This window comes from Solanum stenotomum, chromosome 12 (genome assembly GCF_019186545.1).
Source record: "Solanum stenotomum isolate F172 chromosome 12, ASM1918654v1, whole genome shotgun sequence".
Classification (NCBI taxonomy): Eukaryota; Viridiplantae; Streptophyta; class Magnoliopsida; order Solanales; family Solanaceae; genus Solanum; species Solanum stenotomum.
In genome coordinates this window covers 50,613,728-50,620,719 of record NC_064293.1, presented here as the reverse complement: position 1 = coordinate 50,620,719, position 6,992 = coordinate 50,613,728, and the positions used below count along the sequence as shown (strand labels likewise).

Genomic DNA, 6,992 nt, shown 5'->3' with positions numbered 1-6,992 from the left:
TTAGTTTTTTTTCTTATTATATTTCTATTTATATAATATAAGTAAAACACGTTTATCGAAAAATTGGCTCAGTCAAACCGACTTACGACAGTTTTGTCGCGTAGATCTCAGAAAAATAACCATAATGAAAAAAAAATCTTCAAACGGATATCCGAGGCCAAAGTTACGACAGTTTGAAGTTACATAAATAAACAACTACTCTTTTTGAATTTCAATCTTTAATATGGTGAAACTTTAAATAATCGTAACTTTGGCCTCAAATATCCGTTTGACGTAATTCATTTTTTGATTCTACATATTTTTTCAAGATATATTTGAAAAACTAAACTCTTTTCTTTTATTTTTTAGTTTTTTTTTCTTACTATTTCTACATAAATAGAATAAGTAAAAACGCGTTTATCAAAAAATTGTCTCAGTCAAACCGTCTTATAGCAGTTTGGTCGCTGTAATGACCCTCTTGGTCATTTATGTGTCTTGCCTTCTGTGTCGTTTAGAGCGTTCCTATAGCTACCCCAAGTCATTTATGACTCGCTGGGACTGACAGTTCGGTCACCTGGTCGTTCGTTTGGTCTTGGTGTGAGTTTTTGTGTTTTGGAGCTTATGAACCTTGAACGATCATTTTCGATCAAAAGTTCAAGAAGATGACATCGGAATCCAATTCTGACGATTCCATCAGCTCCGGAAGGGTCATTTTAGGCTAGTAGCATGGTCGTCTTGACTCCCAAGGTTTTCAGTGTGAGTCGGTGCGATTAGGTGTTTTAACTTTAAGTTTAAGCTTAAGTTTGACTTTGGTCAACATTCTGAGTAAACGCGCTCGAATGAGAATTCTGTCAGCGTGGTTAGCTCCGAAAAGTCGAGTTTGGTCTAGATTGACCCTTCTTTTGTGTTTGGAGGTTTTCGATAACTTTCCGAGCCCTTTTGTGGGTTTTGACTTAAAAGGGCTTTTGGAAGTGGGATCCACTTTTTATCGAAATGACCTCTGGTGGAAATTTTGACTACGCCGTTGAGTCTGGATTGTCGAATTTGGTATGGTTGCATATCTCGTTTGCGTGCACGGGGTTCCGAATGAGTTCGGAGCACCCCGTCGGAGTTTTTAAGTTTTTGGGAAATTGTAGGATTTCTGCAATAAATGCAGAAAAACCAGCAAAAATTCCAAAACTTCAAACCCTCATCTCTCAACCGATTTGGGTGATTCAAAAGGCTAAGTTGTGAGATTTTTCGAGGACAACGTGTTGGTGAGCTCGGATAGTGATTTGGAGTCCCCGTTTGAGGTAATTTTCGAAAAATACCTGCTGCCAGACCTCTTTTTGTGAGCTTGATTTTGGAAATTTTTTAGACTTGTTTGCTTAGCCATTTTAGATCCGATTTTAGTGATTTTTGAGGCTTTCTTGAGTGGTTTTTCGAGGAGAACATTGTGGTGTTGTCAGATTTTACTGTAGATCGCCCGTTCTTGGTAAATACGCTGAATTAGCTGCTGTCCCATTTCTAATTTTTGAGAAAATTTGGGTTTTAGTTGCATGTTGATATTGTGTTGTTCCCGAGCCCCGAATTGTGTCCCATTTTAGGACATGAGCTGGGGGAACTGGTTAGGACCCACTTTTGGAGTTAATTTCGGAATTTCCTGCGCGGGTTTCACGATTCCCGTTTTGACTCCAAAATTGACCCGTCTCCGTTTGTTGTGATTTTGGTGTCTAAACGACCGTATTAACGTTGTGACTCTATTTTGATAGCGGGGCAGCGTTCCGAGACCGTTCGAAAAGGGAAAGCTCCGAAGGAGTGATTTTGGAGCGCGTGTGATCGGCCTACAGGTAGGCTACGGTTTTCCTCTCTTAGATTGAGCTCGAGAATGTGAATGCATGTTGATTAGTTGGGATTTGGGTTGGGTAGTTGTTGAATCTTGCATAGGTGTTAAGAAATCATGTTTTCGGCCTATTTCGGGAATTATTGGGTAACTGTGAGCATGCTTTGTGTTATCAATGGACCCTCCTCGCTATATGGAGTACTTACATGCTTAATTATTGTTTATTTGAAGCATTTGGGCCTTAGTTTAGGTTTGACTAGGGCTTGCCTTAGAAATACATGATTCGGATCCGATAGGCCTTAGTTTTGCCCCGACGTCGCTCGGCCGGCTTAGATCCCTGTAGACTGGTGTAGCAGACTTGAGTTTGATAGATTGGGCCTTAGCTAGGCGATATGCTTGCTCCAACTTTACTTATCCTTATTTTTCCCCGATGTTACGGCTTCATGAGTTACGTCGGCGACACTAATTCTACTTTGCGATTTGAATTGGATTTTCGATTTGGTTCCAAGGACTTACATTGATTGGCTAAGTATGGACGGCGTTCCACGGACATTTATGAGTGTGGATCGATTAGGACTCTTTCAGCAGCTACATTGGCACCTTTATAGAGCATCCGGTTAGAGTTCCGGCCTCTATTGCCCAGTTACTTATATAGAGCATCCGATTAGAGTTCCGGCCTCTATTTCCCAGTTACTTATATAGAGCATCCGGTTAGAGCTCCGGCCTCTTATACTTGTTACTTGTGATTGGTTACTTAGGTATTTCTTGTGAGCATCCGGTTCGAGGTCCGGCCTCCGTACTGTCAGATTTTACTAATTAGGGTTAAGGTTCTGATTTGTGTTCTTCGTTCTTGGGTTCTCATATGCAATTCTCTTTAGTTTTAGTTATTTTGTGTACTCGTCAGGGGTCCGTTCGGGTTTTTATTTAACTTGCGCACGAGTGTACCTTCTGGGCTTATGGGGGCCCAGTTAGGTGTAGTTAGCTTATAGATTACTTTAGTTAGTTCTTTGTACACTCGTGTGCATTCACTTGTTAGTTAGATTTTAGTTCTTGACTTCGGCTTGTGTTATTCATTCTTTTCATATTGCCTTTACTTTTCAAGTTCAGTCGGCCTATGATGCCTACTGGGTACCGATTGTTTTGGTACTCATGTTACGCTCTGCGTCTATTTCGTGATGCAGGTTCGGGCACTAGTAGCCAGCGTTGATCGAGCTTGGAGCAGACTGATCCGGAGACGGGAGTGAGCACACAACGTTTTGTATTATTTCAGTCTCCATCTGTATAAATAGACTTGTCTTTTACCTTTCGAGACAGTCCAGTCTCTGTTGTCTACTTTTGGGACTTGTACTCATTTTGTTAGTAGCTCTGTACTAGTGACTTACAGGTTCTGGGAGGGATCTGTATTTGTATATATGTTTTTGGGTTGCTTCCGCCTGTTTATATTGTTATTTTCCTACTCTTGTTTAGTTTCTACCCTCAGACTCATTACTTGTTGTTTCGGGTTACAGGTTGGCTTACCTACTGGTGGGTTATAGTAGATGCCATCATGACTTGAGAAATCGGGTCGTGACAGTCGCGTAGATCTCAGAAAAATAACCAAATTTTAAAAAAAAATCAAATCAAACGGACATGTGAGGCCAAAGTTATGACCGTTTATAGTTACATAAATATATAACAACTTTTTCTAAGTTTCAATCTTTAATATGGTGAAACTTCAAATGATCGTAATTTTGGGTTCGAATATCCGTTTGATTCAATTCTTTTTTTGATTCCTCGTATTTTTTTAGTACTATTTGAAAAACTCAACTCCTTTATTTGATTTGTTAGTTTTTTTTCTTATTATATTTCTAATTATATAGAATAAGTAAAACACGTTTATCGAAAAATTGGCTTAGTCAAACCACCTTGCGACAGTTTGGTCGCGTAGATCTCGAAAAATAACCAGATTCAACAAAAAATCTCCTCAAACGGACATCCGAAGCCAAAGTTCTGACCTTTTGAAGTTACATAAATATACAACTACTTTTTTTGAGTTTCAATCTTTAGTATGGTGAAACTTCAAATGATTGTAAATTTGGGCTCGAATATCCATTTGACGTAATTCTTTTTTTGATTCTGCATATTTTTTTGAGATCTATTTGAAAAATTCAACTACTTTATTTGATTTTTTAATTTTTTTTCTTTTTATATTTCTGCTTATATAGAATAAGTAAAAGATGTTTATCAAAAAATTGGCTTAGTCAAACCGCTTTACGGCAGTTTGGTCGCGTAGATCTCAGAAAAATAACCGAATTCAAAAGAAAAATCTCCTTAAACGGACATTCAAGGCTAAAGTTATAAACGTTTGAAGTTAAATAAATATAAAACTACTTTTTTTGAATTTCAATCTTTAATATGGTGAAACTTCAAATGATCGTAACTTTGGCCTCAAATATCCATTTGACGTAATTCTTTTTTTAATTCTCCGTATTTTTTGAGTTCTTTTTGAAAAACTCAACTCCTTTCTTTTATTTTTTAGTTTTTTTTTTTCTTATTATATTTCTATTTATATTAAATAAGTAGAATTGGCTTAGTTAAACCGCCTTTCGGTAGTTTGGTAGCGTAGATTTCGAAAAAATAACAATGTTCAAAAAAAAATCTCCTCAAACGGATATCCGAGTCCAAAGTTATGACCGTTTGAAGTTACATAATTATACAACTACTTTTTTTGAGTTTCAATCTTTAAAATGGTTAAACTTCAAATGATCGTAACTTTAGGCTCGAATATCCATTTGACGTAATTCTTTTTTTGAATCTTCGTATTTTTTTAGATCTATTTGAAAAACTCAACTCCTTTATTATATTTTTTAGTTTTTTTTCTTATAATATTTCTACTTATATAGAATAAGTAAAAGATGTTTATCGAAAAATTGGCTTAGTCAAACCGTCTTACGGCAGTTTGAACGCGTAGATCTCGAAAAAATAACCAGATTCAAAAAAAAAATTCCTCAAACAAACATCTGAGGCCAAAGTTATAACTGTTTGAAGTTACATAAATATACAACTACTTATTTTGAGTTTCAATCTTTAATATGGTGAAACTTCAAATTATCGTACTTTTGGCTCGAATGTCCGTTTGACGTAATTCTTTTTTTGATTCCTCGTATTTTTTTGAGATCTATTTGAGAAACACAACTTCTTTATTTGATTTTTTAGATTTGTTTTTTCTTATTATATTTTTACTGATATAGAATAAGTAAAATACGTTTATCGAAAACTAGGCTAAGTCATATGGCAGTTTGGACGCGTAGATTTCGGTAAAATAATCAAAAATCAGAAAAAAAATCTACTCAAACGGACAAGTGAGGCCAAAGTTCTGACCGTTTGAAGTTACATAAATATAAAATTACTTTTTTTGAATTTCAATATTTAATATGGTGAAACTTCAAATGATCATAACTTTGGGCTCGAATATCCGCTTGACGTAATTCTTTTATTGATTCTTCGTATATTTTTTAGATCTATTTGAAAAACTCAACACCTTTGATTGATTTTCCAGTATTTTTTTATTAGATTTCTATTTATATAAAATAAGTAAAAGACGTTTATCGTAAAATTGGCTTATTCAAACCGCCTTACGGCAGTTTGGTCGCGTAGATCTCTGAAAAAATGACTCGATTCAAAAACAAATCTCCACAAACGGACATCCGAGGCCAATGTTATGACCATTTGAAGATACATAAATATACAATTACTTTTTTTGAATTTCAATCTTTAATATGGTGAAACTTCAAATGATCGTAACTTTGGCTCGAATATCCGTATGACGTAATTTTTTTTTTAATTCTTCGTATTTTTTCGATATCTTTTTATAAAACTCAACTTTTTTCTTTTATATTTTAGTTTTCTTTCTTATTATATTTCTACTTATGTAGAATAAGTAAAAACGTTTATTGATAAATTGGCGTAGTCAAACCGTCTTACGGTAATTTGGTCGCGTAATTCTCGGTAAACTAGCAGAATTCAACAAAAAAATCTAATCAAATAGACATCTAAGGCCGAAGTTATGACCGTTTGAAGTTACATAAATATACAACTACTTTTTTTAAGTTTCAATTTTTAATATAGTGAATCTTCAAATGATCGTAACTTTGGCCTCAAATATCCGTTTGACGTAATTCTTTTTTTTAATCATCGTCTTTTTTCGACATCTATTTGAAAATCTCAACTCCTTTCTTTTATTTTTTAGTTTTTTTTTTCTTATTATATTTCAACTTATATAGAATAAGTAAAAGATGATTATCGAAAAATTGGCTTAGTCAATCCACCATACGGCAGTTTGGTCGCGTAGATCTCGTAAAAATAACCAAATTCAAAAAATAAATCTACTCAAACGGACATACGAGGCCAAAGTTATGACCGTTTGAAATTACATAAATATACAACTACTTTTTTTGAGTTTCAATCTTTAATATGCTAAAACTTCAAATGATCGTAACTTTGGGCTCGAATATCCGTTTGACGTAATTCTTCTTTTGATTCTTCATATTTTTTCGAGATCTATTTGAAAAACTCAACTCCTTTATTTTATTTTTTAGTTTTTTTTCGTATTATATTTCTACTTATATAGAATAAGTAAAAGACGTTTATCGAAATATTGGCTCAGTCAAATCACCTTACGGCAGTTTGGCCACGTATATCTCAAAAAAATAACCAGATTTAAGAAAATAATCTACTCAAACGGACATGTGAGGCCAAAGTTATGACCATTTGAAGTTACATAAATTTACAACTACTTTTTTTGAGTTTCAATCTTTAATATGGTGAAACTTCAAATGATCGTAACTTTGAGCTCAAATATCCGTTTGAAGTAATTCTTTGTTTGATTCTTTGTATTTTTTTGACATCTATTTGAAAAACTCAACTCCTTTATTTGATTTTTTTGTTTTTTTTTCTTATGATATTTCTACTTATATAGAATAAGTAAAAGACGATTATCGAAAAATTGGCTCAGTCAAAACGTCATACGGTCGTTTGATCGCATAGATCTTGGAAAAATAACCATATTCAAAAAAAAATCTACTCAAACGGACAAGTGAGGCCAATTTTAAGACCGTTTGAAGTTAAATAAATATACAACTACTTTTTTTGAGTTTCAATCTTTAATATGGTGAAACTTCAAATGATCGTAACTTTGGCCTCAAATATACGT

General features: G+C 34.2%; 1 long non-coding RNA gene across 1 annotated transcript; it reads left to right on the top strand.

Moving 5' to 3' along the window:
* Positions 1-1,184: 1,184 nt before the first annotated feature.
* LOC125849493 (uncharacterized) lies at positions 1,185-3,048 on the top strand. The gene is made up of 3 exons (XR_007444647.1): positions 1,185-1,271; positions 1,731-1,808; positions 2,983-3,048. It is a non-coding gene; the product is annotated as an uncharacterized LOC125849493 (long non-coding RNA).
* Positions 3,049-6,992: the final 3,944 nt, after the last annotated feature.